Source organism: Eptatretus burgeri, chromosome 8, assembly GCF_056783735.1.
Source record: "Eptatretus burgeri isolate ZD-2024b chromosome 8, Ebu_testis_v1, whole genome shotgun sequence".
NCBI lineage: Eukaryota > Metazoa > Chordata > Myxini > Myxiniformes > Myxinidae > Eptatretus > Eptatretus burgeri.
Genome location: NC_140968.1, coordinates 88,019,102 through 88,042,678, shown reverse-complemented (window position 1 = coordinate 88,042,678; position 23,577 = coordinate 88,019,102). Strand labels below are relative to the sequence as shown.

Here is a 23,577-nt window from a genome sequence, read left to right as displayed (position 1 = left end):
AATCGTTGTCTGGTGTAGTGCAAGCACGAGTCGCTGCTATGTAGAGCACGCCATCTTTCAGAGGAGACCCTATGCTGCTATTCCTGTCTGCATTCATGTGGATGTGAATGATGCATTCCAGAGTAAGTTTACACACAAACAAAGTGCTCAAAGAAAAGCGATGGAAAGAAGTGAAATTAAAGTGGTGATATAAAGAAAGGTGATGGAGTGCGATTGATGGTTTGGAAGAACAGAAAGATGAATCGTGAAAAGGCCGACGGAATAAGACAAAGTGAAAAAGACCTTGCAGAGAAGGAATTTTTTTGATATATATATAAACTTGTTTACACACGTATTATAATATCAAATAAATAATACAAGGAAATCAATGGACTTTCTCAAGCAAATGATTCAATGGGGCACTGCATTCCATGTTGCTGCAAATGAAACACAGCTTTGCGTTATGACATAGCACACACCTCCAGATTTTTTTTCTATGCATGATGGAGACTCGTGGAAGAGCTTGAGCAGATTGGACGGGAACCAAATTGAAAAGGGGAAACAGCAGCAGAGTAGAAGTGAGATCCAGGGGAGAGTAAGACGGCCACATTGGAGGTGAAAAAACTGCACACAAGCTGAAGGAAACACAGCAAGAAGAGGAAGGGGAAAGTGGGGATGAAATAGAAAAGGAACAAACCAACCGATAACGACAAATGAAAAGAGGTGAAGAAGGGGGAAAATCACAACATAGAAAAAGGGTGTGCTTTACAATTGGGTCATTTGGTGTGTAAGAGATCAATGAGTATGGATGTGGGTGGGGGGGTGACCTGAGGGAGTGAACAGCTGTCTTGAAGCCCTGGATGGAAGAATGGCACTGAAAAAACTGAGGAAGTCTTTGAATCCATTGCAATACCGAACCATGTTCTTCATCGTGCAAGTCTGTGCTGGAAAGAACTGTTCAAGGAATGAATTAATGGCATCGTTCGTGCTGTCATAGTCAAGGGAAAACTCATCCCAAAATCAAATTTGTTTGTCAGTTTCAAAAAAATAATTACACTTCTTTCTGCATCTTAGGCCTCAATTCTTCGGCCTCAATATAAACCCTCAATTTTGGTTCTTGCAAAGCCATCTTGAATGAGTTTTAAAATCACCATGTTCAAGAGGTCCACCTGATAACTGATAATTTTGTTTGTTCATTCTTTTAGTGTTATTTATTGAATGATCCAGTGGTATTATTCATGATGAATAAAGAATAGGTTGTATGATTATGATATGCTCTTCGATAATAGTTTCCGAGTTCAGAAGGGCATCAGTATCTGCACAACTACCAGTAAATAAGTACATCATGTACTAAAGTATAAAGAAAGCAAGTTAAATCATCAGGTGCGATTGAATTATTTTTAAAACAAAAGATGCACTGTCGTGTTGTGGAGATATTTCTATTTTCGACTAACTACGTTTGCTGTCATTTGTGCTTTGTAAGTATTATAATTAAAATGGAAATGTGCATCCATAATCCACAAAGATGTTGTTTATATGCATCTTTATTTACACAACATGTAGAATCCTAGTTGTACACAGTATGTGTTTTCATTGGTTTTTGGTGTGGTATGTATGAAGATATCAGTGGCCCTGGAGGCAGACTATGTACTTAGATGTGCCAGCAGACAGGTTTTCTCTTTCCTTTGACATTAATTTTTTTCCCCCATTTCACTTTGTCCTTCCCCAAAACTTTCCCCACATTCTTGGAAGGATCTTGACCAAATTAATGGTCACCATCCATGCCAATAATAAGAGAGCCCTGCGGCATGTCAAAATTAAGAGATGAATCGGGATCCTCTCTGCACCACCAACCACCCTCTTTTACCCTCTATTCCTGTGATGGGGATAAAAGACGTAGAGGTCTGGGGATAGAAAGAAAAAGAGAAAGAGAAGGCAGCAGAATGGTGTACTCACAAGAAATGTAATTAGAGTAATGAGTGTGGGATAAGTAAGGGAGAGGGAAGAGAGCCAGGTGGTGAGTTGACTGCAGGAACAAGAGTCCCAAATACGAGACGAAGCAAGTGCCATACCAAGGAACATATCTGCTCTTGGGTGTACACTTTCATGTTGTCTGGGGTGGGTTCACTCAATGAATTAGGAGAGACTGCCTGCTGCTTAATTACCCCGCACACACGAAGCAAAAAGTCCATCTTATCAGTTAATGATCAGTCCATCTTTGTCCGTCTGTCCATCTTATCAGTTTATGATCGAGGAACAACTTATTTAAATTGAATGTTATATTTTGAACACGAATCGGAACATTAATAGAAAGACAAGTTTTCCGTTTTGCCGGATATTCACTGTGAATTTGTCCCAAACACACATGTGTAGAGAGGAGTGAAGTCATATTTTTACTCTGTCTGACAGTCACATCAAATTTAAAATCTTTCCAAACAAGAAACTTACTGTTTTTAAGGACATTACAAAGGACACAAACAACAAGCATGAATAACTAATGTAACATGTTAGATCGGGTCATGTAATATACGCTGGGGACAACATGGAATTTATTTATTTGCCTTTAAACCTCTTTAAATCTTTACTTAAATTTATAGCAACACCATTTAAACCTTTCTAAACTTCATAATCTTACACAGAAAGCTCTTTTGAACCACTGACTGACTCACTGACTGATATTAAAGATCGGCACCTTCCGGGTGACGAAGAAAGCTGAAATTTTGTGTGCCGATGGACATCGCAGCTGATACACCAGGAAAAAATCACAGAACCGTCGGAAAACATATATTAATGACAAAATTTAAAAAATGAAAAAAAAAAAGCAGGTTAGCGACCCAAGACAATGGGGGAAGCATGGTTCATATGATTACGCAATGTATAACCACACCTCGTTGGTATTATATAAAGCTCTTTCTAACCACTGACTGACTCACTGACTCATATTAAGGATCAGTACCTTCTGTGTGATGTAGAAAGCTGAAATTTTACGTGCTGTCAGACAGACATCAAAGCCGGTACCACTGGAAAATTTCACAGAATCGTCGGAAAAGGGTTTGCGGTATGATCCTTTTAGAGAGAGTGAGTGTCAGAGGTTTCTCAGGATTGAAAGACATGTTCCAAGTGTTTGACCAATTTGTGATTTTATAAAGGTCTGAGGAGAGGGAAGAGGCTGCAGCCTGTCTGTCAGAAGGATGAGGGATGTCATGGCAGAGAGTAGAGTAATTAGCAAAGAGTTCGAGAGGATTTTCCAGAGAGTCAGTGAAATCATTGATGAACATTAGGAATAATATGAGGCCTAGAACACTGGATATGACTGGGAATGGTGGGTGCAGAGAGAGAGAGAGAGAGAGAGAGAGAGAGAGAGAGAGAGAGAGAGAGAGAGAGAGAGAGAGAGAGAGAGAGAGAGAGAGAGAGAGAGAGAGAGACAGAGAGAGAGAGAGAGACAGGAAAGAAAGACAGACAGACAGGGACAAGATTTTTATGCAACCACAGAATTCAGGCATTTGGCCTTCTCACAAGCCGAGTTGGCTGTGGTGCCATTTCAGATGAGGGAAGGGATGGAATGAAAGCATACACCAGAGACATGATGGTGAGTCTTTTTTGAGAGCTGATGAAAGGGTCTTAGGGTTCTTGTGGGTTTTAGTGTCTTAAAGGGTATTAGGCATATAAAAGATTTTGAAGGGTCTTAGGGGTCTTCAGGGTCTTAAAGCATGTGAGGGGGTCATTTTAAAGGTCTGAAAGTGTGTGATGGGTTTTTAATACTATTATTATTTGAAAGGGATTTAAAGGGTCTTTGGGATTTAAAGGGTCTTCGGGTCTTCAGTGTCTGAAAGGGTGTTAGGGTTCTAAAGGATCATAGGGGTCTTAAATGCTCTTCAGGTTACAAACGGTCAATAGGGTCTTCAGGTTCTCGAAGGGTCTCAGGGTTCAAAAGGCTCTCAATGGTTTTAGGGGTCTTAAGAGTTGTATGGGGTCTTTGGAGTCTTCATGTTCTTTCGGGTCTTCATGGTTTTTGGGTCTTCATGGTATTTAGGGTCGTTGGGTTGTAGGGGGTTTTAGGGATCTTAATGGGTCTTGTGGTTCTTCAGGGTTTTATGTAATTCATACATATACTCACGTTCTGTGCAGACAATCAATCAAGTAACCACACAAACAGACAAACAAGCCGGTAAGCGACGAGGGATTCGCAATGATCGAAGTGCTCGATACGATGCTTTTCATTCTGACTGATCCACTGATGAAGATTCATTGCCAAGACGTATTGGTTCACATACAATTGTTCCTCTGCCTGGCAAGATTTTTCCCTTTGCGTATTTTGCCAACTGGCACTCCTCATAAAAAATGACGGTAAATAGACACCCTATTTTTGAAGGACTACCATTTGAAAAATAATCGCTTTGCTGGATTGTGCTGTGGAGCCTCGCGTTGCAGACACACACACACACACACACACACATACACACACACACACACACACACACACACACACACACACACACACACACACACACACACACACACACACACACACAGACGAAAAACCCGAGAAACTTCTCTCAATGCTCTTGTTTGACCACACCTCCTGAGCCACACAATATTTTTCATAAGCCACGCCCACTTTCCACAAGCCACGCCCACATTACTACGCCACTCCCACTTTCCTACGCCACTCCCACTTTTCATCAACCAGTCCACTTTCCCTAAGCTCCGCCCACTTTCCTAAGCCCCTCATAAAAAATAACTGTGAATAGACACCCGATTTTTGAAGGACTACCATTTCAAAAATAAAACCTCAATCAAAAATCGGCTCAAGTAAAATTTTCTAAATATCTCGAAGTGTTTAATTCCGAAGTCTCGATTCTCTACATTCAAAACTGAAGGACAAGTATTGAAAATACTGTACGCGGTTTTTTTGGCCACTGCACAGCAATGGGTGGTTGTGAGGCAACGAAATTCAAACGTGCACATTCCCAACACATATTGCACATGTTGGCAAAGTTTCATCGAAATCGGTTCCCTGGTTTGTGCTGTGGAGCCTCGCGTTGCAGACACACACACACACACACACACACACACACACACACACACACACACACACACACACACACACACACACACACACACAGACGAAAAACCCGAGAAACTTCTCTCAATGCTCTTGTTTGACCACACCTCCTGAGCCACACAATATTTTTCATAAGCCACGCCCACTTTCCACAAGCCACGCCCACGTTACTACGCCACTCCCACTTTCCTACGCCACTCCCACTTTTCATCAACCACGTCCACTTTCCCTAAGCTCCGCCCACTTTCCTAAGCCCCTCATAAAAAATAACGGTGAATAGACACCCAATTTTTGAAGGACTACCATTTGAAAAATAAAACCCCAATCAAAAATCGGCTCAAGTAAAATTTTCTAAATATCTCGAAGTGTTTAATTCCAAAGTCTCGATTCTCTACATTCAAAACTGAAGGACAAGTATTGAAAATACTGTACGCGGTTTTTTTGGCCACTGCCCAGCAATGAGTGGTTGTGAGGCAATGAAATTCAAACGCGCACATTGCCAACACATATTGCACATGTTGGCAAAGTTTCATCGAAATCGGTTCGCTGGTTTGTGCTGTGGAGCCTCGCGTTGCAGACACACACACACACACACACACAAACACACACACACACACACACACACACACACACACACACACACACACACACACAGATGGAAAACCCGACAATAAGGGATATCTAGTGAATCCAATAATTGGAGGTGGTGTGTGGGTCGTGGAATCGTTTTCAGAAAATAAATAAATAATTGGAGGTGGTGTGTGGGTGCGGAATCGTTTACGGAAAATAAATAAATAATTGGAGGTGGTGTGTGGATCGTGGAATCGTTTTCGGTAATCGGTAGATTAATAAATTATATGTTTGCTGGTTTGTGCTGTGGAGCCTCGCGTTGCAGACACACACACACACACACACACACACACACACACACACACACACACACACACACACACACACACACACACACACACGGAAAACCCGACAAAAAGGGATATCTAGCATATATAGCGAATCCAACAAACGGATCCAAATGCAATACCCTCTAATCTGGCGAGGGTAGTAAATACACAACAGACATTATAGAAGTGGGGGAATTAATCCATCTGGAAGCATGAGATCTTTGCTTGGAAACATAAACATATTAACTCGTATTGAGCATCTATGATAACCTCCCCTCTCATAGCACGTTTTGGATTATCCACCACAGTTCACATGACCCAGAGATAGCAGAGGTGTTCAAATGATGTCGCCTCATCTCTGACTCACTCAACCCACCCTCACATCTGTCCATCTTATATCAGGCACCCAAGTCGCACACCTTCTTGTCCTGATTACCCTCCCTCTTGCTCAGTTGAACATTCACCTCTATCCCTTTACAGTTTACCCCTCTATTCTCTCATCGGTGAAACAGACTTCCCGTGCTCGTTGTATTGTGGCCCTCCCTCCATTTCTTCAAGAGTGCTTCCCAACACTGCCTCATGATTGCTCCTACACTCAGCGCTGCTCTCTTCATGATTACTCGTGGTTATGCCTCTTAATGACACATTATCGCCTATATAATAGGCCTTCCACTGGCGTTCGCCATCATCGTCAAAATCATACTACATAACTCGGGAAGTGTCTACGTTTAAAAATGGAAATTTTAAAAAGGGAATCCCAATGAATATGTGGAATACACTTGTTACTAAAAATGTGCTGGGCTACATCATTCCAGTGGGCAGTGCTTCCAGAGTCAATTGTGGATTGTTGTTGATGTTCTGTATCTTCCTGCTCCTTAAGGACGATTTCAAACTAAAAACTATATGAAGAGTGAAGGGAAATCACTAGTTTACGAATGTGTCTGCAAGCTGAGGCTGGTTGCTGCGTGGGCCTGCAGAGGGTCGCCTGACCTGGACTGGTTAAACTGCTACCATTTAGTGAACAGGTCTTTTGAATGAGAGTCCAAATGTCACAAAGAATGAAGTCATTGACGTAAGACTTCAATAACTTGTATCCTCCGCCTACGTATCGTCCGTTAATATTTATACAAGGCCTTAGCTTTCATTGCTTTCTTCCTTCATGAAAACCAAAACCACGATGGTGAAGGAAGAGTACAAGATCAATCTATCCGACAGATCATCCATGCATGCAAAAACATGATATAAATGCGAGACTGTGTTGGAATAAAGCTCACTTCAAAGTATATAAATGTCTTGAAAAATTATTGAATCACTCCCACCTCTACCCCTCCCCCCACCCCAATAAATAAATAAATAAAATAACAACCCAAGGGCACGGCATGGCACTCTCTCATTTCTCCCTTGTCACTTCCTACCCGTGGGCCAAAACAAATTCCTATTTCAGCGTTTATTAGCCAACAAAGATCATGTGTGCTCATCTTGAGCACAAATAGCACAAACATGGTTTTATTAAAATGCATCGTTGTGTCAACATTTTTTTAAAAATACCTGTTGATCATTTCACACTTGCAAGACGTGCCCAACATGTGAAAGGAAGTACATTTCAAACTAGAATGCCACTCGGTAGAGCACATACCTCCGCCAGGCTAAACAGTTAACGTTTTCTACCCCATTGATGGGTCGGATCTGCATTCTGACCTGAACCATAACCTAATCGGCTTGTTCTTGTCACCAAATCAACTCTTTTTGAGATATTGTGCTCTGTGTCGTTTTTGGCCCTATCCCTCAATGATGAAGGATTACTTTAAAAATTATAGTATCCAGAGCCGAAGATTCGCAAAAATCTAATCAATTCTTCCTTGTCAAACACCAAATCTGTCTTCCGAATTTCGTCCGAATCCAGCCACAACTTTTTTTGAGATCTCCTGCTCACAGACAGAGACAGACAGGCAGGGGTGAAAACAACCTCCTTCCACCTTAGGTGGCGGAGGTAAAAACAATTTACAAGGAATCAGTACAAGAGAAAGACAAAATTGATGAGTTGAGTAAGATGGAACGTTAAAAGTGAACGTGCAGGTTATTAATTTTTTGGAATACAAAGTCGATGCTCGTGGAGGAGCCAGAGTGTAGAAAGGATCAGGATGTAACAGATCAAAAGGAATAGTAGGAGGGGGGATAAGGACTGGGTGTCCAAAAGGTGGTCCTACTAAATGCTAACTACTACTGACTGGGCAGGAAATATGACCAGCAAACTGTTTTCCTCGTTACCCCACGCACACGAAGCGAAAAGTGGGTTACTCAAGTGTTTCAAGTCCGTCCATCCATTTTATCATTTTATTTCATTTAATCATTCGATAAGTTTGTGATCGAATAACAACATATTGTTGCGGTGCCGGTGCCACAGTGGAACCATGAGGGAGGCGCTGTCTCAGGTTCCTCTCCGGACTCACCGGGATCGCAGGCCATCGCACACAAATAACTCTGGTTGCGGCAGTTCGCTCATTGACCGCGAACGCCGATAAAATGACCACCTGACTTAGGGTCCTCCGTCGAACAACTTTTTATCTAAGGACACATGATATCCTTATCGGGGAATTGTGCCCTCGGTACACAGTTGTGTTATTTCGATTACCTACCGGATCAGGTGCAGCCGAGTGGAGCTGCCAAGTACATACCGGCTATAGAACAGATTCTTGAGGAATAACGTCCTGGCGAAAGGCCCAGTTACACCTTGACGTTTTAGCCAGCTTATGCCGATTTTTGGAAAATTTGTGTAAACCGCTGGTACACGTCAAATACGTTATGGGTAACTTTTGATAACATTGAGAGCACGCTGAAAAACACTGCCATACGTCGTAGTACGCTGGCTTTTAAACGTTGTACTTTTCGGTTGTCCTCAAATTTTCCATGCTTGAAATTTTAAGACTTATGCCAGTGTATGACTCACACGTTCCGCATAACGCTGGCCATAAGTTGTAGCCACGTTACGCGATCGTTGACACACGTCGACACACGTTACTTGCAAGTTACTCATAAGCCGAAACACGTCGAGGTAATGTTTAGCATACCCGAAACTTATTTCTAACCTATGAGTAACGTGTTGTAGGCACGTTACGCGATCGTTGACACATGTCGACACTCGATACTTGTAACCCAGGTCGAAAAACCAGTTAAAACCAGTACACATTTTCAACTGGTCTCTATTGGTTCTAATTGGTCTTTAACTGGTCTCTATTGGTTTCAACTGGTACAAGTTAAATTCAGTCAGAATTCCAATTTCCCAGTTGAAAAAACCAGAAGCTCATATTTGTACCAGTTAAAGTCTTACTGGTTCCAGTTGATACCAGTTGCAATGTACTGGTCCCAGTTGATACCAGTTGCAATGTACTGGTCTCCCAGTTGATACCAGTTACAATGTACTGGTCCCAGTTGATACCAGTTAGTTAAATACAATTGTATTTCAACTGGTAATATATCACTCTATTCCAATTTCCATATTAAAACCAGTAAGAAACCAACTGGCTTTACTGGTACCAGTTGGCTACTGGTTTTCAACTGGTACCAGTTGACCAGTAAGCTACTGGTCTTTACTGGTTTTTTGACCTGGGAAGGTACTCATAAGTTGAAACACGTCAAGGTAATGGTTAGCGTCAGTGTTCCAGACTCCCTGGGGTTTTTTTGTTTTCTTCTTCTTCTTCTTCTTCTTCTTCTTCTTCTTCTTCTTCTTCTTCTTCTTCTTCTTCTTCTTCTTCTTCTTCTTCTTCTTCTTCTTCTTCTTCTTCTTCTTCTTCTTCTTCTTCTTCTTCTTCTTCTTCTTCTTCTTCTTCTTCTTCTTCTTCTTGACGGTGATGTCGACACTTCGATTTCTTGTGCGGTTATAATATAATATAATTAATAGGCTGCCGCTCAATGATTTAAATCATAACCGCACTGTACACTGAACACCGTCATACCGAAGAAAAAAGAAAAAAAAAAAACAAAACGGGAGTCTGGAACACTGACGCTAACCATTACCTTGAGTGTTTCGACTTATGAGTACCTTACAAGTAACTTTTGTCGACGTGTGCCAACGTTGGCATATCGTGCGTACAACTTATTCCCATCGCATGCAGAACGTGTGAGGCATACGGCAAGTACGTCGTAAAATGTTTAACACGTTTATAATTGCAAGACGTACTCCACTTAATACGACATATGATAGCGTACTTTAGCGTTTTATTCACGCATACCAAACTTACCCATACCGTATTCGACGTGTGCCAGCGTTTTAGACGCATTTTTCAGAGGTCGGCATACGCTGGCAAGATCGTCAATGTGTGACTGCGATGTTGACACTTCCATTTCTGCGGCGGTTATGATTTGAATCGTTGTGCGGCAGCCTTTTAATAAGCCACGTCACGTCATCGTCAGCGATGCGTGCAGCGCGCTATGCATAAGTTAGACTATCGTTGGGCATAGGTTGGGAAGGCCGACAACAGGCTCAGCATTCGTTGGTATAAGTTAGCTATAACACAACGAAACGTTCTGTGTCCATTACGAATATGTTATGCATACGACCAACTCGTTATGAAAACGTCCGAATCTTAAAAAACACATCAAAAGTTAAACGTAAGCCAGCGTTTTACATACATTTTAATACGTTGCCATTGCTGGCTAAAACGTCAAGGTGTGACTGGGCCTTAAGCTGGGTTGTGGGCCATGCTGGACCAATGGAGGAAAACACAAAAACCAGCTGGGAACATTTCTAATAACACATTTTCATAAACCAGGAGTGAGGAAAGTAATGTGGCAAGGTAATGGGATTTATTGCAAATGTACAGCAGGGAACACAAGGAATTTCTGGGGTGCTGCAAAAGGCAAACAATATTTACAAAAGAAGACAGAGCAGAGTTATCCTGAAAGTTGTTACACAGTCTTAACTTATGCTACGTTCGGCACCATCTCACACGCACACACACACACACACACACACACACACACACACACACACACACGCACACGCGCACACACACACACACACATGCACACGCACACGCACACGCACACGCACACACACAGATGAGGAAAATTAGAGATAGCCCAGAGAGATAGAAACAGTTGAGGATTAATGACGTCTCAATACCTGGCATGGCCGGCAGACCTGTACAACCCAGAACGCTTCGGAAATGGGAGAAGGGAGAAATACTGAGGGTGTCTCGGGTGTGTGTTTGAGAAATGTAATGCGATGTGTGGTGCAACATAGTGGAAGAGGAAGAATGTGAGATGCAGTTCAGTTTGGTTCGCTCTTGGGTTTTGCTCGAAAAAGAAGAGTTGGTTGGGCTTGCGCACATTGACTGCTCTTTTGTGTCCACAGTAGATGAGAGATAACTTTGTAGAAGAAAGATGCGTGAGAGAAAAGATGTTATTCTATATTGTGTAAGAGTCTGTATGTGTGAATGTCATTGCAACCTAAATGAGTGACGTTGAAATGGAGCAGTCTCGGCTCACAGCAGCAATGCATGACCCCACACCTGGTCATATTGACTCGGCACTTGTCCTTGCATTGACTGTCTCCGTGGCAAGGTCCGATGTCCAGCGATAATTGCTCCTGCCATGCTCTTGATGATCTGCTCCTGGAGATAGTCTGCTCCCGTGATAGCCTGCTCCCATGATAGCCTGCAAAATGAGCCACATACATTCTTCTTATAAGCCCAGGCGAGGGGAGGAGCCAACCATTGGAAAAGAGGATCTCTAACGAAATTGAGCTCCCCTATTGGTCCATAGCGGTCGAAGCCACGCCCTGCCAGGCCCAAGAGGAGAAATATGGCTCAGTCGCCGGCCCACAGGGCCACACACAACTGCTCCGGATCATTACATGGGGCAATAGTTTTTGAAGGCACTCTCTAGACCCGAACGTGTGCTGGCCTTCATTCAAATGCGCAATTTCAGGTAAATCCCTGTGCCACCCCTAGGTTGTTGTCAGGTCAGGTTAGATCTGTAACCTGCTTCAGGTACCATGTAAACCTGTACTCACCTGTTCCATGATCGGCTTGTCGGCGACGAAACCGTCTCCCCCATCAGGTTTTCTGGCGAGGAGGGTGTTTGGATATGGACACCCAGCAGGATTAAAAACAAAACCTGTCAAAGGGCGGCGGAGCTCTTTGTGAGCCAACGGCCATCCATACCTAATGCCCAACTGTGTCTGCGGACGTCCTCCTGCAGTTGGGTTACTTTTTATTAGGAGGTTGGTGGCAGGATTTGCACTCCGGCCACCGTAAAACCCTTCATTCCGCAAAACACAAAAACGCAAAAAAATCTGAAAACCCACTCCGTGGGAGTACCTCCTGTGCAGCTTCCCTTCGCAGGGCAGCTCACCGGATGACGGGATTGGGGCAAAGCCTTCGGGACCCCCAATCTTTGATGAAAGGAGGGAAACCACGGGGTAACATCCTGGGGTCAGATTGTGGGGGAGTGTGTTGGAGTGGTGCTGAGGTGTCTTCCACCAGACGGCGGTCTCCTTGGGTTAACCTGAGGCAGTCCCTTTGGGTGGGTGCCTGGAATGTCCTATCCCTAATAGAGGATGATCACCTGTCTCTGTTATCATCTGAGCTCAAGCGCTTCGACATCGGTATTGCAGCACTCTCTGAGGTTCGGAGACCGGATTGTAGCGAGATCATTGTGGGTGGTTACACCTACTATTGGTCTGGTCGCTCTGATGGTTACCATACTCAAGGAGTTGCTGTAGCTGTGTCCAATAAGCTGACCCCAATGATAATTGAGGTAACACCGGTCAACGAGCGTATTATGAGACTAAGGATTCGTCACTCCTTAGGTGTCATTTCCCTGGTCTCTGTCTATGCTCCGACTGAGGCGAGTGACCTCACCGTGAAGAACACATTCTACGCCACGCTCGAGTCTGTGGTGACCAGTGCCACAGACAAGATACACTTCTAGTCTTGGGGGATTTCAATGCATCGACTGCAACTGATAGGGATGGTTATGAGACATGTGTTGGTCTCCATAGGTCTGGAACTATGAACCAGAATAGCACTAAGTTCCTTGACTTTGCAAGAAGTCATGGACTTAGGGTGGCTGGTTCATGGGTTCAGTGCCCACAAAATCATCACTGGACTTGGTATTCCAATGCTGGCGGTGTGTCAAAGGAGATCGACCATGTCCTCGTTGACGGTCGATGGAGGATGATCGATCCAGAACTGCAGGGTCTACCGGAGTGCTCAGTTCCTCAATACTGACCACAAGCTTGTTGTAGCAACTCTAAAGCTGCACCTTAAATCCTGGAGAATGGTACCATCCCAGCCTAGGCTGGATGTTGCCAAGCTCAGGGATGAGAGAGTTGCTGTGGAGTTTGCGAACAGGCTGAGTGGACATTTGGGGTGTCTGGGTGCTTTGGGGGGTCCTGAAGAGTGTGGAGTGCCTTGAAGCCCACCATCCTTGATGTTGCCAGTGGATGTCTTGGAACTCAACGCAGGGCAAAGAAGAATTTTGACTCTCAAGGGACACTGGATACCATTGACCAGAGTCGCAGGGCCAGGCTGAATGGCAGAGCTGAGCTGTTCATGGAGCTGAGGCGTAAAACTGTACGTGCACCAAGGGTGGACAAGGAGGCCTATGTGCGAGGAATCTGTGAGGGGATAGAGCATCACCTGTGGACAGGTGATTCTCGTCCCGCTTACAGGGGAATTCGTGCATTGCTTCATCCAAGCACATCCCTCAGAGCACTGCAGTTCGAGCATAGAGTGGTAGGCTCTTGACAGAGGAGTCTGAAGTGAAGGCCCGCTGGGCCGGTTGCTTTGAGCGGTTGTACCAGGCTGATCCCCCAGCTGTCGAGTTGGACGCCAAGGGTGTTACAATCCCTGTTGCTGACCCTCCAATCAACTGTGGTCCACTTTCGCTTGTGGAAACGCGGGCTGCGGTGAACCGGTTGAAACTGGTTACAGCTCCAGGGATATGTAGCATCCATGCTGAACTTCTCAAGGCTGGTGGAAATGCTGCACTCGTGTCCTTGCATGCAGTTTTGTGCTCTGCCTGGAACACAGGCATCATCCCAACTGATTGGAAGAGGGGCCTTGCTGTCCCTCTCTGGAAAGGGAATGGTGATCTCCAAGACTGCAACAACTACCGAGGGGCGACACTGCTCTCAGTGCCGGGCAAGGTGTTTGCTCAGATAATTCTTGATATGGTTCGCCACCATCTGCTTGAGCACCAGCATCCAGAGCAGTCAGGCTTTACACCAAAGAGGTCAACGATTGACTGTATCCTTGCTCTTTGTGTCCTCACCGAACGCAGACGAGAGTTTCAACAGGGGGCTGCTTGCAGCCTATGTTGATCTCTGCAAAGCGTTCGATTCCGTGAATCGGGATGCCCTTTGGAGTATTCTTGGTCCTCGTGTGGTGCCACCAAAACTGATCAATCTGATGTCTGAACTCTACTCTGGTACTGAGAGTGCTGTGAAGTGTGGTGATACCATCTCTGACTTATTTCCAGTTGTTACTGGAGTTCCTCAGTGGTTTGTACTGGCCCCCACACTTTTCAGCACTTGTCTGGACTGGATTTTAGGGAGCATGTCAGAAAGATCAAGCTGTGGTGCATCGTTTGGGAATGTCAAAATCTCGGACCTTGATTTTGCAGATGATGCAGTCAACTTTGCAGAGACTTTGGATATCCTTTTGGGGGCCCTCGAGGTGCTGAATGAGGAGTCGGATCCGTTGGGATTACGGGTTTCTTGGGTCAAAACTAAGATCCAGGCTTTCAATGACATCTTGGATACTGCTGTCCTGTCTGTGTCTGTTTGTGGTGAGGATGTTGAGGTCGTGGAGAGATTCACTTACCTTGGCAGTGATATTCATGTCTCTGCTGGCTGTGAGTCAGAGGTCAATGGACGTCTGGGTCGGGCCTGGAGAGTCGTGGATTCACTGGATCATGGGGTGTGGCGCTGCCGGTACCTGTGCGGGAGGACGAAAGTCTGAGTCTTCAGGTCCTTGGTGCTTCCAGTCTTGCTGTATGGATGTGAGACTTGGACTTTGACCAAGGATCTGAGACAGAAACTTAATTTCTTTGGTACCAGGTCTCTTCGGAGAATCCTTGGCTATCGCTGGTCACATTTTGTGTCCAACGAGCGGTTGCTGAGAGAGACTCGGATGAGATTTGTTACCTGCATGGTCTGTGAGCATCAGTTGCGGCTGTATGGACATGTGGCTCGTTTTCCTGACGCTGATCCTGCTCACCAGATTCTCTCAACAAGGGAGTCTCATGAGTGGAGGAGGCCAATGGGCCGACCACGTGCCTCGTGGTTGCAGCAGGTTGACCAGCATCTCAAGGAGATGGGGATGGGCATGGCATCTGCCTGGGGGAAGGCCAGACGAAGGCCCCTGGAGTACCGGCGGAAAGTGGACGCAGCAACACGCTATTCTGCCACATGCTCCCATACCTGACCTGACCTGACCCCCTAGGTCCTTAAAAGAGCTCCAGCGCACGTTTGCGCTTCAAGTTATGCCCCAAAATAACCCGACCTACATCTCATCCATGTCTTCTGAGGCTGTGGTAAGTGTTTGATTATCATGTGGCAGTTGAGGAGGTTGTGGAGTATCAGGGGCACGTTGTGGCGTTTTTACAGAAGTATCAGTACATTGTGGGGAAGAGGTGGAAATGCCTTGTTACGAGGTTGTGAATAATGGTCACGTTTGTAATGGAAAATGTATACGTGGGTTCTTACGGGGATTTTTAGTCATCGTATGACGTGGTTGTGGTGAGTATGGTATAGTTTGGTGAGAGGAATGAAGGTCTGAGTCGAAATTGCGGTTGAGAATTGGCGTGCAATTTTTAATGGAAAATTGTTGTGCCAATTATAAACCTTGTGTTTGGCTTAGTGGTTAAGCTGGTGGCTTGGGATCCTCGGGTCCTGAGTTCAAGCCCTGGTTTCCATTGAATTAACACCAGGGGGTTGTCTCAGCCTGTCCTCCTTCTCAGGTTGGTGAAATGAGTACCAGTGTAGCAGCCAAAAGGCTCCACACGAAGGGAGTGGGTATTGACGGATTTATTAAATCTGGTATTGGTGTGGTGCAGGTATGATTGGCCGAATGGCCTCCTCCTGTGCATAATTTCCTTGTCGTCTTGACTGATTTGTGTGCGTGCTTGCTTGTGTGTTTCGTGTGAGAGAAAGGGGGTTGAATAATGCAAATATTGAAGGTTAAAGAAGTATAAGACGTCTAACTGAAAGAGTCCCATGCAATGCTTCTTTCCCCTTTACTCACGAGACATATGGAAAGGACTAATACACAAACTATTGAAATAACTGCCTTGGGATCACTGTATGGCGTTTGCCATTGCCTTGGAGGCAAGTGGTTTTACAGAACCACAACAATATTTAAATCAAATGGTATATTTTTAACACAAATCGGAAATAAAATGACAAGTCTGTCATTTTAACGTACCTCGGCTTAGAATTCATCCAGCCCACACATCCACAGGGAGGAGTGAGATAACATTTTTACTCTCTCTGCCTGCCCGAGAGTCAAATAAAATGGAAAATCATTCCAACAGGCAACTTACTGTTTTATGGATGTTACAAAGGGCATAAAAATAACATTCACAAAAAAAACTAATGCAACTTGTCAGATAGGGTGGTGTCATAGCTGCTGGGAAAATGGTGGTAAAACCCAGATATTTCTTATTTATATGTCTTTAAACCTTTTAAAACCTTTAGTGAGATTGAATTACATACTTGAAGACTGTACAAAACAACTCACCTTCATAATACTACCAATAACCATGCAATATATCGATATATCAAATTAAATCAACCAATGGTTTTATTTCTTCCAATGTATCGTGGCAATAATCCGAATTGCACATGGTTACATAAAATAAACAGGCAGAGTATAAAAACATATTTTTAAAATCTGAATTGTGCATACAAATTCATGTAATAAGTAAAACGTCACTTAATTGCTACTTATTATCAATATATAGACTATAGAGTCAAATTAAAATATAAGTAGAATCTCCAATAATTCAACACAAAAATAATTACAAAATATGTCCATTATACATTCATTTTACCGAACATTTACAACAACAAAGAAGTTGAACAAAATCAAATCAAACCAAGCGTTAACATTATAATCAAACTCCATCAACTCGTCTTTATCGTCGCCATCATTTATATCGTGATCACATTATTGGATCAAGTTTATCATCATTATTACTCAAGGTAAATATAATGATCTTAATAACTGAAAAAAATAAACTTTATTTCATGTTCTTCATAGACCCTTGTTGTTGGCTGCATGGTTAAGTTGCCTGGCTTAAGATCTTCGGGTCTTGAGTTTGAGTCCCTGTCTTGTCATGAATGGTGTACACAAAGGTGGGTTGCCTCAGCCTGTCATCCTTCCAAGATCAGCAAAATGAGTACCAGCTTGCTGAAAACGGGACACTCCATCAGTGGTTCAGCTGCACTCCCAGCAATGATGCAACCAGCAGTCACAGGCTGCGTACAAAATAATAATAATAATAATAATAATAATAATAATTCACAAAAATAAACTTAATTTTATGTGCTTATTAATACAGGAAAATAATACTTTATTTTATGTTTTTACTAACACTTTTATTCATGAAAATTAAAAGCACATAAACAATGCACAAACATGTTAATTAAGGGTACAGTTTGGACAAATTTTAAAGTTGAAGTACCTCACCCTATTTTCCCCATTAGCCCCTAAGTTTGTGGATTTGCTGTTCATGAGGATTTTCAAGAATGTAACGCCTGCGATGGGCAATACCTCATGTCTATATTTGAACACTGCGCGGGATTTCCTGTTCGATGAACTCTCCAGTTTAATACATACGAGTCTATGCCATTTCTTCAAAAAAAAATCAAAAAACTAAAAATTATAAACTACATCAGGAGATTTCTACTTGACAAATACAAGAATGTTATCCTACTATAAATTGAGAAGTGTTTGTTTGTTTGTGTGTTTTTTGTTGGTTTGCTTGTTTGTTTGACTTATGTGCACTCCTGAACTGCATGACATTTTAATGATTGTTCCTGGTTATTAGCCCATCCACCCCCCCGCCCCCCCTCACATAGCGGTAGACCAGGTTTTGCGTGTGTGTGTGTGTGTGTATGCGTGTGTGTGTGTGTGTGTGTGTGTGTGTGTGTGTGTGTATGTGTGTGCGTGTGTGTGAGTGTGAGTGTGAGTGTGTGTGTGTGTGTGTGTGTGTGTGTGTGTGTGTGTGTGTGTGTGTGTGTGTGTGTGTGTGTGTGTGTGTGTGTGTGTGTGTGTGTGTGTGTTGTCCAGGCCATAACTTTTTTACCATTTGAGATTTTGTCATCATATTTCCACCAAATCTTTATTCTGAGAATATGGAGAAAATAATTAAAATGGTGACAAAATCTGAAAGGGCAAAGTCAGTGACTATAAATAGCCCTTATTAGCCCCGCCGCAGCGCATCAAGCATGAGACGTCCCTTTTTTATCGCTTCCATATTTATATATTGACCATTGAACTCCAGTGTGTCTGTCCAGGCCACAAATTTTTTCCTAATAATTCCGCTTTTGTCATCAAATCTTCAACAAACCTTTATTATGAGAATATGGAGAACACAAATTAATAAAATGTACAATTTTTTTTACTGTCGTTTTCATCAAGTTTATTTCGAGTACAAAGTGGACACCGACGGGCTTTGCATTTTGAGATGCTTCCTCGTTAATATTTGTGTTATGAAAAACCATTGGACTCCTGAATGAGTTGAAAACTAGTGCTTGTACTCAAGGTGCACCCAGGAAAGGTTTTGAGGATGAAAAAATTCATAGTCCCATGGGTTGAGGGTGGGGGAAACCTCCCAATTATGTATATGTAAATATGCATCATATAGTGCCACTCCTGGTGGAGGTGGGGATTATAGGTCACCTCATCTGTAATTGTGGGGGTATTTAACGCAGCTCTAACAACGGGTTCTTCACTGGTATTGAACAAAAAGAAGAGTATAAATCGGGGGGGGGGGAGTAAAAATAAGCCACAATGATACCTCCTGACTAGAGTATTGTCAAATCATAACAGATTAGCTCTTCAACAATTCTTCGTCTTCTTCTTCTTCTCCTTGTATATGGCAGCTTGACTGCTGGGTAGCTATCATTTTGTTGGAGCACAGCTGTGCCACTATAACAGTCGGCTGATACTCATTTCACCAACCTCAGAACGATGACAGCTGAAGTCAACCCCAATTGGTGTTAATTCAGCAGCCAACAGGGCTTGAACTCAGGACCCCAATATCTCAAGCCAGCCACCCAAACCACTAAGCCACCACCAGGCTGCTTCAGTGATGCTGATTGAAAATACATTCAACAATTCCTGGAAAGAGAGCAGTAGATATATAATTAATTGCTGAGAAACTGTTCTTCGTTCATATGCAGCACAAGTGAAGGGGTAGCATCATTGGCTGAGGGCACGTCTGTGCTGCTAATGTAAATGCTTGTAATTTGGCCATGGTCTCAGTGATAACTCGCTTACTTTTCATGAAGAACACCTTGTGATCTTTCACGTCCATCAGCGAATGCTGGTAGACTGGATACTAGTTTAACGTCTGTCCCAGGGATGGCACAAACATTGATGAATCACTCTGCCTCTGAAACACCTGGATGACTGTTTATAGCTGGGTCGGGATTCAGACGCTGGCTCGACAACTTAGAGGTGAGTGTGTGTACATCTCGGCCACCCTGCCAGCCCTGAGAAACTGTGTAATGGAATTCATTTTTGAGATGGAATATCCTCTTGGAGGAGTAGATGATACACACACACCTACACTTGCTCCATTATATATACAGGGTGTCCCAAAAGTCTTCATACACAAGGAAAATCTACACTTTTAGCAAAATGTAACTTTATTTACAAAACGTTCTCTGCATGATTGCCATTTCTTTGTAAACACACACGAAGTCGTCTCTCCCACTCATGGTGAACTCGTGTCAACACATCTGGCATTATGCAAGTAATTCCACTTCGAATGCGTTCCTTTAAATGATCCATGTTCTGAATCTTGTCGTGTGTGATGTGCTTGCCATGTTTCCTGTTAAAGTCGAATGCAACCTTGCGACAGCTTCCCGAACCAGCCATGAGAATGATTTCAATACGTTCTTCTTTTGACAAAGGCATTCCTGAAGGGAATCTGAAAAAAAAGAAGATATAAGCTATATATGAATAATTTCAAGAGACATTTTGCTGAAAGTGTTAATTTTCCCTATGTATGGACACTTTTGGGACACCCTGGAGATTATTATTATTGTTATTATTATTATTATTATTATTATACCTGTGCAACTCCAGCAAATCAGCCTTTGAGCTGCTGAAAATTGCTTTATGTAGGACTGCTGTAAAGCACAGGCCAGAGAATTTAAAAATGAAAAATGCATCAAGTTGAACAAAAAGATTACGATTGTCATCTCTCCGAGCACAAACTATAGTGCAATGCCTTACAGCTTTCATAATTCCCCTTGAAGTAACAAGCAAAACAGAGGCAATTCCATTACTAACCTTTATTCTAACCTTACCTTTAGTGCAAAATATGTTCCTCCACTCATCCATAAGCTAGCAACGTTGGATTTGAGAAATAAATAGTCAACAGTTTGACGCAACATAACTTACAGGTGCCAGAGGCCACACGACGTGTTTTCCAAATTATTATTCAACTGTGCTATGCCGAGAGTTTCCCTGGTTTTGACATTTTTTTTAGTTTCAACACATCTCACTTGTACAGCTCCTGATGTCGGTGCATGCTATTTGTTGTGTAACCATATAAGTCCAAAATGAGAATAACCTTTGATTACATTTGCATTCTATCCTTGTGATACAGCCTTGCTGCTCAATGCACAAATCTTTAAGGATGAATGGAAAAGCATAAGGAATGCATTTATCGCAGGGATGAAGGTGCAAATATCCGTACAACGGTGATGGAATGAAGGAGAGAAAAGCACGGCTTGACGCAACTCCTCATCTGCCAGCGATCACTCAACTGTATCAGGTTCCAATAAGGCAGAGCTGCAGTCTTGCAAATGTATTGTCACACGATTAAAGATTTCATTGATTTTGTTTGATTATTTGTGTTGTGAAGCTGACACTCTTTGTATTTTATGATGCAGCATCTTCTTGGAGGTAAAATTGTTTTGCAGAGTTTTGTATTTTCACTTCACATTTGCACCGTGCAATAACGGCTCCTTATAAAGATAATAAAAACATTAGCAGCCAATATTTTACCAGAAAAGCAAAATATATAAATAAATAATAAAAATATATGCATATATGTATGTATATATATGTATGTATATGTATATATGTATATATGTATGTATATGTATATGTATATATGTATGTATATGTATATGTATATATGTATGTATATGTATATGTATATATGTATGTATATATATATATATATATATATATATATATATATATATATATATATATATATATATATATATATATATATATATATATATATATATATATATATATGTATATATATATATATATATATATATATATATTATATGTATATATTATATATGTATATATTATATATGTATATATATATATATAAATATATTAGGGTGGTCCAAAAACAGCAAAAAAAATAATAATAATTCAGACATCTCCACAAGCCTTAAATTATTCCACTATGATTCAATAACGCGAATAAAAAAAGTGAAGTTGATCGGAGGTGATATAGAGGTCGCTCCATATGACGACTTTTAGTTTCATGAGTTGGTTAAATTAGGGTATGGTCAGGTACGATTACAGGTACTTCTGGATGTCCGAGGTGGAAATGGAGTGCATTTTCGAACTCTATGGGGTCGATTGACTCTAAGAAATGACTGCACCGACATTGAATTCACCACCATTTCGAAAATATGACCTAAAACAAGATTTATCATGACTGGAGTTGAGTAACTAATCTTACTCATTTCAATATTTTCGAATCTATAATTAATTTGTTGTCCGTCTAAACATTTCTTATTGAAAATCGACCCCACTGAGTTCGAAAATGCAGTCCATTTTCACCGAGGAAGTTCAGAAGTGTACGGATTCGCATCTCACCATACCCTAATTTTTCAATCAATGGAATTACAAACTCTTAGAATATTTCGTCTCATTTACCAAATACCACTATCATCTCCGCCTCTATTGCTGTCTCCACTCCCGCCTGAACTTATTTCTAGCAGGTCCAACATCCAGTGTTTTAGATTCAATGATTCACAAAAAATATGTTAGTTATTTATTTAGTTATTATTATATTAAATTTTAGGGTATGGTGAGATGCGAATCTGTACACTTCTGAACTTCCTAGGTGAAAATGGACTGCATTTTCGAACTCAGTGGGGTCGATTTACTCTAAGAAATGTTTAGACGCACCACAAATTAATTATAGATATGAAAATATCGAAATGAGAAGGATTAGTGACTCAACTCAAGTAATGATAAATCTTGTTTTAGGTCATATTTTCGAAATGGTAGTGAATTCAATGTCGGTGCAGTCATTTCTTAGAGTAAATCGACCCCATGGAGTTCGAAAATGCACGCCATTTCCACATTCGACATCCAGAAGTACCCGTAATCGTACCTGACCATACCCTAATTTATTCAAGTCATGAGACAAAGTCGTCGTATGGAGCGACCTCGAAATCACCTCCGATCAAGCTAAAAAAAATTATGCGCGTTAATGGATCATATAAGAATAATTTTAAGCTTGTGGAGCAACATTCTATTTTTTTCGACTTTTTTGGACCACCCTAATATATATATATATATATATATATATATATATATATATATATATATATATATATATATATATATATATATATATATATATATATATATATATATATATATATATATATATATATATATATATATATATATATTGTTGCATTTCTGCAAAACTGCATGCCTCCAAGGCAATGGCACCCAACATGCAGTGATCCCCAAGCAGTTATGGCATTAGTCTTCATGCAGTCAAACCTTCCCCTCATGTCTAATGGGTTCACGGGATGAAGTGCATTGCGTGGGTCCAATTGATCACGACCCTATACAATCCTATCTGAACTATTAAATCGGTTTATCTAACCCCATAATCATAACAATGAATAGATATAGATAGAGATATAGAAATGAATATATATATATATATATATATATATATATATTGTTTATATATATTGTTTATATATATTGTTTATATGTGTGTATATATATATATATATATATATATATATATATATATATATATATATATATATATATATATATATATATATATCGATTGCAGCCTGTGGCTGCTGGTTGCATCATTGGTTGGGGCGTGGCAATGCCACTGATGCAGTGCCCCTCTTACCAGTCGACTGTTACTCATTTTGCCGACCTCAGAAGGATGACAGGCTGAGTCAACCGCCTGGTGTATTTTTTATTCAGTGGCCAACGGGGCTTGAACTCAGGACCCGAGGATCCCAAGCCGTCACCCTTACCACGAAGCCAACACCAGACATATATATATATATATATATATATATATATATATATATATATATATATATATATATATATATATATATATATATATATATATATATATATATAT

The 23,577-nt window shown here is 41.7% G+C and overlaps 1 protein-coding gene across 1 annotated transcript in view; it reads left to right on the top strand.

Moving 5' to 3' along the window:
* The window catches only part of LOC147022226 (uncharacterized), a 58,965-nt gene that overhangs the window by 6,520 nt on the left and 28,868 nt on the right, over positions 1 to 23,577 (top strand). Inside the window, exon 2 of the transcript XR_015061119.1 lies at positions 20,860 to 20,961. The gene's annotated coding sequence lies outside the window, so the exon portion shown is untranslated. The remainder of the gene's footprint in view (positions 1 to 20,859; positions 20,962 to 23,577) is intronic.